Genomic DNA, 12,322 nt, shown 5'->3' with positions numbered 1-12,322 from the left:
ACTACCATTCATTTGCCTCTTTTGCCATCTAGTTCCCTTCCCTTCATTATCATCCATTCCTCCTGCCCTTTCCCCTTCATTGCGTCCTACCTCCTCCTCTTCATTGCCAACCATTTCCCCCCTTCATTACCATCTATGATCCTCTTTCATTGCCATTTATTTCCTACCATCTGTTCAATTCAACTCACACCAGGTTCCAGCTGTTAATGGACCACTCCTCTGAGCACTGATCTTAACTCATGACAGGGGCTGCATTTGGTTCTACACCCTCCCTTTTTGTAGCATAGTGACTACACCTTTAATTATCCATACCACATTACTATTGAGGAATGTGGCAGCGTATTTACTTTTAATGTTACAACCAGAGTTTATGGAACATTGAAAGCCATTATAAAAGAATTCGCACTTCCCACCTTTTCTCATGTTTATTTCCTTTTTGCACTTGTGTGGAGACAGCAATTAGCATTACTGCGATTGGTGAATGGTGAAAAGCTAGAAGCAGTGGAGGTCCAAAGAGATGTACATAGATCATTAAAATGTCATGGTACAAAAAATAATCAAAAAGGCTAATGGAATGCTAGCCTTTATATCTAGAGGACTAGAATACAATGGGTTAGAAGTCATGCTACAGCTATACAAAGCCCTGGTTAGACCACACCTGGAGTGCTGTGTTCAGTTCTGGGCACCACAACTTAGGAAGGATATATTGGCCTTGGAGGGAGTGTAGCGTAGATTTAATAGAATGATATCTGGACTCCAAGGGTTAAATTATGAGGGGAGATTACACAAATTAGGGTTGTATTCCCTGGAATTAAGATTAAGGGGTGATTTGATTGAAGTTTTCAAGATATTAAGGGAACTGATAGAGAAGATAGAGAGAAACTATTTCCACTGGTTGAAGAATCTAGGACTAAGAGACATAGCCTAAAAAATTGAGCCAGGCCTTTCAGGAGTGAAGTTAGGAAACACTTCTACACACAAAAGGTGATAGAAGTTTGGGACTCTCTTCAGCAAACAGCAGTTGACACTGGGTCAACTGTTAATTTAAAATCTGTAATTGATAGATTTCTGTTAACCAAAAGTATTAAGGGATATGGGGCAAAGGTGGGTATATCGAATTAGGTCACAGATCATGATCTCAGTAAATGGCAGAACAAGCTTGAGGGGCCAAATGGCCTATTCTTGTTTCCCAACAATTTACACATAAAACCTTTTGTGCTCATTGAAACAAGGATAGATCTGTCTCTCAAATACACTATACTTGTCTCAGGTGAGAATGTTACTTCAAAGAGGAATGAGTCATCTTTTTATAGCAAATGTTGAGTTCCAAGTCCACTTAGATGACAGAAGCACTTAATATTAACAATGTGCCTCTGAGCTAATCATTTGTTATTGCCAGACCACCAGGGGAAACAATCTCACTTTGCTCTATATGAGAATGTTCCGACTTTATATAGAAGCTTACTCTCACAGACGTGAGTTACAAGAATTTACTTAAGTTTTCAGATGTTTTATTATTTTGAAATAGATTTTATAAGTTACACAAGGCACTCTCCCCTACTGTATTTTACCTTTCTGCTATTACTTGATTTTTGCTTCTGCTAATTTTATTTTCTTATTAACCAATATTCCTAGTTTGAAGGGAATTCCAGCCCCCAGCCATCCCCCACGATGGGTGGGAGAGGGTCTGCGGGTAAAGTTAAATTGGGACAAATATGAACTCCGACCCTAACCCGCTGTGAATGCAACTACTTCCGGTTTAACCGCGACAGGTTTGGGAGCGGATGAGTAACCAGCTCTGGAGAGGCGGGTCAGTATTTTTAATATCTTAATGAGGCTGCGTTCCTCAGATTTGGGCCGCCATTTAAATTTAACAGCTGCGGACCGGGTATCCCAAAACTCGGGGACGATCCGGCAGGTACGTGCTTTTACAGCACTACTTGTGGGCCAGTAGGAGCAGGAATGCTTCCCCCCAGCCACTCAAGCAAACCTGCCACAATCTCCCGCTGCAATCTCTCCCCTGCGATCTCCACCACCACTCTCTACTCCCCCCTGCGGACTCTCCCTACTCTACCGCTTTCCAAGCACCCCCCGACCTCCGATCTTCTCGATTGCCGGGGATCGTATCCAACGGTCCCTGCCTTGAACTGCTGCCCTACCATTAAATTCGACAGGACCTCCACTTTCCCAGTGTTTCCCGACACATGTGCCCCCTCTTCCTCCCTGCAAATATCAGGGTCATTTAGTCTGTCAGAGTGTTGGAGAAATCAGGAAAGTACAAGGTGTTTTGTATTATTTTCAGATAGCTTTTCAGCATCATAAGGTGTTTTTGCTCACCGTGGTACAGTTAACATTGTACATAAAGTCATGTCTCAATTCATAGGAAGCAAAGGTTTACTAAAGGGTACAGACTTTTGCACTGGGCATAAGAAAAATATCAAGTCGGTGCCTAAATTGTAACCAACCAAAGATCCCTTAAATTTGCCTCAACAATGCCTTAATCTCAATCTTAGAAGGGCATCTCCTTCAAAGTACGAATTTTCTCACTTCTGAGACAAGCCTACTATGAGTAAGATTACTAATTTAGTGTTAATTGTGGTCGAATTATGACAAGTTTTGTCCTGTGGATCTGTATAGGATTTTACTTATAGCATCAGGACTGGATGAGATAGTTAATAGTTTATTTCTCTTCAGTCCCTTACAGTAACTAGGAAGAGATGGTTTCCATTGCCATCAGCCTTGACAGAATTCAAAATGAGCTTCCCAGCCCATGGCACCATCCTAAGTCCTGCACATGACTGATGCAATTAAACAACTTACTCTATTTCTGAATCCTGTATATTAACACTATACATGCACAACTAGGACATACAGATAGATACACAAGAAAATAACAATTTTTTGCACATTGCATCAACTAAAAAATATTGCATGCAATCTTGCTCACAGATTAGTACTTAAGTGGAAGACGGAGCCTACACGTATTTCACTGTAGACTGCTGCATATGCATTCACACCATGAAGTTCATTCTTAATCTGCTTTCAAAACAAAATATTATAGCTGAAGAACTAGGACCAGTAGAGAGAATAAGAACACAGGATGAAATTACTACAAATAACAAAAAAACAAAAATCTGTACTCAGTAGCCACATGTTACTGGTTGTTAGTAAAAGTAGGCAGCAGCAACTTGAGATTGCCACATACAATCGGAGTGGTATTTTCAGCTAGGTTACGCAATTAAAGTTGTGCCAACTTCATGGAACAGCATTCAGCATAGCACCTTTTGTTTGGTGAGTGAAGTGTCAGAAGACCCATTTATCATTTTTTATCATAATAGGAATCACCCAGAATAGTGTCTCAGTGGGTAGCACTCTCGCCTCTGAGTCAGAAGGTTGTCAATTCAAGTCTCACTCCAGAGACTTGAGCACAAAAATCTGTGCCGACACTCCAGTGCAATACTGAGGGAGTGCTGCACTGTCTGAGGTGCCGTCTTTCGGACGAGACGTTAAACCAAGGCTCCGTCTGCTCCCTCAGGTGGACGTAAATGATCCCATGGCACTATTTTGAAGAAGAGCAGGGGAGTTATCCCCGGTGTCCTGGCCAATATTTATCCCTCAATCAACATCATTAAAACAGATTATCTGGTCATTATCACATTGCTGTTTGTGGGAGCTTACTCTGTGCAAATTGGCTGCTGCATTTCCTACATTATAACAGTGACTACACTTCAAATTACTTAATTGGCTGTAAAGCGCTTTGGGACATCCTGAGGTGGTGAAAGGCAAGATATAAATGCAAGTCTTTCTTTTTTTCTTTAGAATTGATACTTCAAATAGGATTTGTTTCATTCAGTCTCTTTTGTGAAAGTGATGCACCTGGAGCGCTCTCAGTAGCTCAGTGGGAAATGCACTGCTCAGTGTAGAACTGAGCTGTGCAGACCTGGAAGACCCAAGACTCAATCTTGGCTTGTGCCAGATACCGGATGTCAGCCAGAGTGGCAACGACTGTGCTCAGTGCCTCTGGACTAGAGCAGTAAAAAAGTTAGCCAGGGTTTTGACACCTGATTACTATCCAGTGACTCCTGTTGGAAAGTGAGTGAGTGGTGGGGTTCAGGTGTAATCGCCTCATGGTCAAATAACCTGCTGACACTTACGCCCTGATATTAATTGGGAGATGTGCTGGAAGCAGGAGGGTCCGATATCGCGCAGGAAACCTGGAAGCAAGTTCCGTGTGACTGGTAGTGGCTTTTTAACACAGCCACCTCATTATCATTTTACTTCCGGGTTTCCCGTCCAATCAGCAGCAGTGGGCGTGATGTGGACCCGCACGACGCGTTCTCAACTGCAGTATTTAAAGGGACAATCCAAAGATGCATGTTGGAGGAGTTGGATTTGGCAGGAAGAGAAGAGGAAGTCTCACAATGTAGTCCAGGCACTCAAAGGCTGTGCCCCGCTTTACTGAAGCCCTCTTGATGTGCTGCTGGGGGCTGTGAGGAGTAGGAGAGAGATACTCTTCCCTAGCAACACGAGGAAGAAACCTGCTGCTAACACCAAGCAGGCGTGGTTGGAAGTGGCAGAGGAGGTCAGCAGCAGAAGCATAGTGCCATGCTCCTGGATTCAGTGTAAGAAGAAGTTTAATGACCTAAACATGTCAGGAAAGGGGAGTACAGTGGCACATTCACCAACATCCTGCTGTGCACATCACCCCAACCCCGCACTCTGCCTTCTCAAGCCTACCCCATCACATCAATCCTTACACCCACTTACTTTGCAAGTGCACCCATCCTTCACTTTCTATGCGTTTCCTCACATCCCCATCTATCCATCCACCACTCCCACTCACTCTCATCCTTCTGCAATTTCATCCCTCCCCTTCATAGTCACCCTCAACAAATGCACTCCATCCATCGGCTGAACACATGCCATTACACTCACTCATAGGTCTGTTCTTTCCCTCCTTGCAGGAGAAGAGAGCACAGAACGCCAGGGAAAGGAAGAGAACTGGAGGTGGCCCTCCACAGATTTCCCAGTTGACAACTGCAGAGGAGGAGGCACTGGAAATCAGTGAAGTTTCAACGTCCCTGGCCATTGGAGATGGAAGATGAGGAGCTCCCAGCTACCTGGTGACACAATTATATAAAAGCCACCCACACGTCATATGGCACTCACTCAGTCATGTTGAGTTGGTTTTAACAGTGAGTGAAATAGGATCATCTTCATAAAGATAACTTGCAACATAAGGCTAGATTTTTGTGGAGCCGTCAGGCGGGGTTTCAAGCGTGTGGGGAGGGGGAAAATCCTGAATTTGGGGGTCCCGACACCATCCCGCCCCACGTAAGTTTCAGGGGCGACGGGTACCCGCCCCGCACTGGGACCCGCCGAAACCAGGCGGGAAGGGATTCGTTCCAATTAACTGCCTGTTAACAAGTCAAAAACCCGAAAGGGGAAGTCCCGCCTTCTTCCCGACAGGTTCGGGAAAATCTACCCCATATTCTTTCCTTGCCAGGATTAATTCATGTCTTTTATCTCCGATAGGGTCTTCTGCGAGCTGCACCTCTCGGCTTGTCCACTCTCTACTGGTCTCCTCTCTGGTCCCCTCTGGTGCTGCTCTCTGTGGTGTGCAGCTGCAGGTCTGTGACCAGCAGGCTGCTGGTGCTGCTGCTGGTCATGTTGCTTTTCCTCTGAGGTCCAATCTAAGGCAGCAGAAGCGGTACCCATCCTGATGTGATAGAACAAAGCTCGAAAGTGTAGATCAAACCTCCAAACTGTTGAAGAAACCTAACTCTCAGCAAAAGTATTGTGAACAAACCCTTTCCCACTAGCAGATAACAAAGCTGCTGTGAGTACGGAGTATTTATTGCTGCCTTTCTCCAAGATTGATTAAGCCCCCTCAATTGTCACTATGTACTCGCCTTGTTTTCACTGGTGACTTTCAGGAATCCCATGAACCCGACGTTAAACTCAAAAGTCTGTGTAAATATCACTCTAATTAAGCGATTAACATATGTTAATTGGCATCCCGCCTCTCGAAGGGGTTGCACACGCAACCTAATGCGCCGGAGGGCAACCCAGGATGGAGCTGGCTTCCCGACACGCCATCAATTTCCCCGGTTTTGACTCCACCACGTTAAAATTCACCCCTTAGTATCTAGAATGATGAATGACTATTTCAGTAAGGCATCAAAGGGTGCCTGACATTCCATCATGTCAGCACCGTCAGGAGAGGCAGAAAACAGAAGAGAGAAAGTAAAAAAAATATGGCTTTAAATCTAGTTGGGTAAAACAGGAAACTAAATACCAGCAAGGAACGTTGATGATGTTTTGGCAATAAAGGTACGTTTTCAAAACATCACTTGCAGGATAAAATATATTTCAGCTGCAGTTAGCTAATCTATACAAAGTAGCTTAAACTGAATAATGATGTTATGTATGGATATATTAAAACTTTGAGGGGCATGGTCAATACAGATGTAAAGCAGATCATCAAACTTAGGTTCTGATCAGAGAACTAGAGAACACAAATACAACATTTGCAAGTCTCAGGCAACTCTAGAGATCAGAAGAATTATTTCTCTCTCCCACAGAGCATTAGATATTACAGGAAAACAGCAGCTTATGCTAATTAATTATTTAAAAAAAAAAGCCAAATCAATATCTATAATAAGAATATGTGCATTTGAAGTGCAAGAATAGTTCTGTAGTCCAATCTGGCAAGTATTATACAGTTAAATATGAATGGCAGAAGTTTCAAATTGTGCATAATCCTACCAAAGACTGAAGCAGTTGGTAAATGGTGCCCTGGGTGAAAAGGGTATTTTTAGGGTGGTATTATGACCAATCTTCACTTTACAACAATAGATTAGCACATCTGGAGTAAAATTACTAATTAATTAATTATAAAGGAGCAGTCTGCATTATTGTTAGCCAGTCTACCATTGCTGAGTTTCCAAGCCAACTGCGCCACATGTATCCAATTTCAACTTGGATTTATGATCACTTTAAGAGCAATCAGCACAGTGCTACAAGCCATTTCCCGGTCTATCATTACTGAAGCAGCCAATCTCTCTGAGGATGGGCACAATTTTGAAATGTTCAATTCAGGCCAAAAGCATCCTAAACCAGTAATGCATCATCTCCCAATACCGGAGGGTCAGTATAGAAGGAGATAACTCGAGTTAATTTAGGATTGAACTACAAAAGTACAGTGCAAGCTACCTCCAAATTTGCATGCTCTGCCTTTAATGAGAGTCACAACAGCTTTAATTTTTTGTAATCCTTGCTGATTTTCATCCCTTCCTTGTTTGAAGGGGTTGATTCTTTGGTATGATTCTATAGGTGCTGGGCACTCTCCACTATCTTGCCCAAGTAGGCATTGTTTATCTATGAGCCTTGATGTTGACAGGCTATTTGACCACAGGTACTGTACAACACAGCTGAGCCCAAGTCTATCTTCACACAACATACATGCACATGCATTATCAGCATGGGTCACTGGATCAGAAACAGCAGTGGAAACCTTGCCCAAGTGAGGACACATTTCCTTTCCTGAATCCAGGTTTGGTGAAGCCAACTGTAGTATCTCGACTTCTGCCCCAGTAGCTATCGACTAATTTAGTACAGATTTGGGATCAATCAGAATTTCTCAGCTACTCACTGAAAAAACTCATTGAACCATCAGGAAAGCCTTGGCATCAACTCTATGTCCACCTATTGACATTTGAAAGTGGGACTATACAGAGGGAAGGATGGTAATCATACTGCCCTGGGCCAAGCTGTCACATAGACCCAGCTCACATTAACCAGACCTTTGACTCTATTTGAAACTTGTCTTCCTTCCCATTTTCAAGTCTGTGCAATGCTACTGACCTCCTTGCTCAGGCCTTGGTAACGGCCTTGCGCTAATCTTTTAAAGACATACAGGATACATGCAACTGACACAGTTCACCACCCTTGAACAGAAATAGCACATGATTATATAACAGACTAGATGAATTAGAAACGTTAGCAATAAGACTGCCCATGTAATCTAAAGTAAATGTTAAAGCTTGCAAGGAATACAGAATTTCAAAACAGCAGGGACTTCAAATGTAGCTTTTAGAAATTAATGCTGATTACCCTATTAACTTCTGAACTGAGCCTTCATTATCCCATTCTGCTATGAAAAATACCAGAAAAGTAAGTGTTGATGAGAAATGTTCTACTAAACCAACTGCTGCACCTTCTGGTCCATTACCTCAATACCTAAAAGTCTCTCCAACTAACTCATAGCTAGGCTCTATTTTCTCTCCGTAGGACTTGCTTAGTTCCGAAACCCACTGCTTGCCTACACTCTATTTTACCATTTGGCTCACTCAGCTTCTACCATCAATCTTTCATAGGCCCTCTTACCCCGTAAGGTATCATTTGGTTTGGTTTTCATCTAGTTGCTCTACCAGCTGCTGCTCTCCTATCCAGCCAGAATATTCCTGATGCTCTCATGCCTCTTACTTCACTTTGGGACTTTACATTGTACCTGCTTGTTGCTGGCTTGGTGTTATTTTGGGCTGATACCTCATATAAATTGTGCTAACTCCACTGTCTAGTGCTGTATTGATATGCAACCTGGAACTTGCCACTTCCCTTTGTTAGTGCTCTTTTGATCCTGTACTTCACCTTGGCATTTGGCTGCACTATTACTGGAGCTAAGGTAACACCTAACTTGTGCTTCCCCCATACCACAACCTTTCCTGTTGACTCAGCTGACCTTTTATCTAATGCCCATCTAGCACTTTACCTTTTCATAGGACCAATCCGGTTCCTCACTGGCTTGGCTTGCTCACATGTTACCCCTTACGTAGGCCATGAAATTCCAATAAATTAGCTCATAAAACTTGTATCACACAGACCATCATTACCCTTTGAGAATATTATTAATATATGCATTCACTGGGGATTAGACGGTGCAGTTACTTTTCATTTCTGGCAACTGGGTTTAAATCTTGCCCATACTGATAGGAACAGGAGTAGGTCAATCAGCCCTCGAGGCTGTTCCACCATTCAATTAGATCATGGCTGATCTGTATCTTAACTCCGTTTACCCACCTTGGTTGCACATCCCTTAATACCCTTGCCCAACAAAAATCTATTAATCTCAGTTTTGAAATATTTAATTGACCGAGCCTCAACAGGTTTTTTGGGGATAGAGTTCCAGATTTCCACTACACACTGTGAAAAGTGCTTCCTGACATCACCCCTGAACTGTATTATAATAATAAATAATGGCAATAAAAGTCTTATATGAAATAGGTTTGGGCAGTCTACATTGTGTTCCTAGTGGGCATGAGCTCACAGGTCAAAACTGTCCCTAATTTGGCACTGACTACCAGTAAATTGTGAATCTCACTCAAAGGCCATGGGATGGCTGATGAGGGAAGTCGAAAATTGTCTCACTGATGTAATAAAGGTTGCTCTTTGAGGCAGAATGGAGAATGACTTATTCTGCAACTAATTGTGCTATACCTAACCAGGAATGCTTAATGCTGACACTGGTGGGGTGAATATCTGTGGGGATTCTCCTGCTCATTCACCATAACTTTGGCAGAAAACCCCAGAAGGAATGGCATCAGTAGCCATTTTTTCCCAGGGTTCCAGAGACTCTTCCACCAGTCACAGTGGATGAGTGGGAGAAGCGCCTCAGAAAATTCACCTCCTTAGTTCCAAAATAGAAAGTGTTCCATTCCCCAGCACTAACATTCTTCACCTTGAACTGCAAATTCCCACCAGAAAAACACATTCATAATTAAATCTCATCACACACACAGTATATTTACCTCATAATATCTTAATCCCCTCACTTATACCTTGTCCTCTGTTCCATAAAATAAATTGCCCTGAAACAATCACTTTAAGGCTGGTCAATCAATTAATCCAGTGCTGGAATGTAAATCACCAGGCACAAGCCATGAACATGCTCCAAGTTAGCTATCAATTCAAGACACATACACGAATCAAAGCTTGTACTACCTCCAATTCTTCTCCTTTAAATTATAATTCTAAGAAAGCATTCCTTTAATGACTGCCAAGGAAATGACTACTAATATATTAATCTCCTTCATGAACAATCTGTAAATTATTCTTCAATAAATTAGTGCCTTTGAGCCAATCAATATTATTAATTGCTGCCCATTTAAATGTCTAACTTAATTTGGCCCCCCTTACCACCCTTTATTACATCATTCAGTCACTACTTTGGTCTCACTTCAGCCTCAATAACTATTTCTTCTTTGTTCTGATCCTACTGCTCTGAATTCCCCATTGAACTAGCTGCCTCCTTTCTTCCTCCTGCTTCACAAGTCCCTCTCTTTTATCTCATTTCTCCCCCTCCCCCAATCCAAGCAGATTACCATCTTCCCTATCCACTCAGGTTTTTTGTTGCTGATGTTACGTCCAATTTTAATTTTCCGTACCCAACAAGAAAGAGGTAGTGGCAACCTAAAAATCACGGTCCTGTATTTAGCATCTCATTCCCCCTACCGCCATTTTGCTCAGGGTCTTCACTAGGGCAGTCGAGGCGCCTGCCTGATGGACGGGTGTGGAACCTCATTTGAGTATTTAAACAGGGTCCCATGAAGTCAAAAGGACTCAATGCCATTTCACTGGCAAAAGAGGAAGGATTTGCCCAGTACTATTGGGTGGCATGGGCATGAAATGACATTTGGAAGCACTATTTAAAGCAGCAGTCCATCAGTAAGTCATTTTTCCCTAGATTCAGAATGATATCTTTACAAGTACAAAGTATATCCAAGACAGATAGTGAAGTAATAAACTTCAGACTGTACAGCCACACTAGCTTGTTCCAGGCAGAGGTAAGTGTACAAGTGACTGAGATCAGGGAAGGTGAGTGTTAAGTCTGCTCAGATATCATTGCTCATGTATAAGAGAAGTTCAGCAGGAACCGAAGATCCAAGAGAAACAGATAACCCTGTTTTCGAAGGGGCTCATCAACTCAACTCTACATCCCAGAGAGGAAAGGAGATTGACTCAACTATGCCACTCATAAACAGAGTCATATAAGCTCTGGAAACATTGCGAATCACAAGCATCTGGAATTTAATAGATGGGCTATTTAACACCATTGACTTGTCAGCTATCTAGGGATTTAACTCTAATGTAACCTCACCAATGTGTAATAGTTTCAGATAATGATCTCCACTATAAGGTAATAATCATCAACTCTGTTAGTGCTGAATTATGATGCCACTACTGAATTACCTTTACAACTTCTGTTAGTTATTTTGTTAAGTAACTCCATCCATTAATTGTGTGCTATTTAAACTGCTAGATGACCCTCACTACACCTCATAGCTATTAATTGTTCATACACTCAATGTTTAACTTTAATTTGTAGTTAATAAATAGTTGTTGGAGCATAACTTGTCTGACTTCTTTGATAATTTGGCAAGAAAATGTTAATTCATTCACTCAGTAACTTGTGAATATCCTATTGGAGCATTTGTGAAATAGAACTCAAATTCAACCCGAACTGGGTAATGTAAGATGGTTCAGTGAGACAGCATGGGTCCTAGACCTAAAAGTGGATGGTAAATCCCAGATGGTTTCTTAGTGAGGAGTAAAGTGAGGATGTTAAGAATTTATCTGGTTCCTTGACATATATTTATCAGGATACCGAAGCCCTGTGTTCTTACACATTCTCTAGCATTGTGTGCTGTTTTCTTCTGCAGCAGCAATGCAGTGTTAATTGGCTAGTTCAGTCTTCAGATCCTGCATTCACCATCAGTCAGGATTCATGGAATTAATGGTCGTAAGGATAGTGTCAAGGAGCAAGGATCTAGGTTGTGAGACTTCAATGTGCTAGCGTAAATTACAGAATGTGAGTAACAGGACATGAATGGTGCAAAGTGACTTCTTAAACTAATGACCTGATACCATGTGATACCCCAAAGGACATTGCATGGCTATTATTCTAGCAAATACCCATGTGCTTCTGTTTGATTCAATTATCTGCCCTGTTAGTCATTGGAGGTTATTAAACTTCTCCCGGCACTGCCAGAAGGTCCTTGAGATTGTGAAGGTTTCCTCACAGTCTCAGCCACCTCCTTCCAAATGGCCCATGCTGCTGTAATAGCCTCTTCTCTCTTATTCCAACAATGGCAGCCCTCCATTCTCTAATTTGGCCCAGGAGCACTTCCACATTAGCTTTTGAGAAGTTAGAAACTTGCCTTTAGCTTCAGCCTTTCCAGCTCCTCTTCCAAGAGCCTGCTCAGCCCTTTAACTGCACGCAGCCCTAAAGTATGGAAATATGTGCCTTTGCTCTGTCCCCTTC

At 42.4% G+C, this 12,322-nt stretch overlaps 1 protein-coding gene across 4 annotated transcripts in view; it reads left to right on the top strand.

Moving 5' to 3' along the window:
* The first annotated feature begins 1,730 nt into the window (after positions 1–1,730).
* LOC147106720 (uncharacterized) overlaps positions 1,731–12,322 on the top strand; it is a 58,186-nt gene continuing 47,594 nt past the window's right edge. For 3 of the 4 annotated variants that reach the window (XR_015080977.1, XR_015080976.1, XM_086007778.1), the window contains exons 1-2: positions 1,731–1,810; positions 4,965–5,195. The gene's annotated coding sequence lies outside the window, so the exon portion shown is untranslated. The remainder of the gene's footprint in view (positions 1,811–4,964; positions 5,196–12,322) is intronic. The other variant, XM_086007779.1, reaches the window with a different exon arrangement.

This window comes from Somniosus microcephalus, chromosome 15, assembly GCF_052327205.1.
Source record: "Somniosus microcephalus isolate GS21.2 chromosome 15, FLI_Smic_1.0, whole genome shotgun sequence".
Lineage (NCBI taxonomy): Eukaryota > Metazoa > Chordata > Chondrichthyes > Squaliformes > Somniosidae > Somniosus > Somniosus microcephalus.
This window is presented reverse-complemented; position numbering and strand designations above follow the sequence as displayed.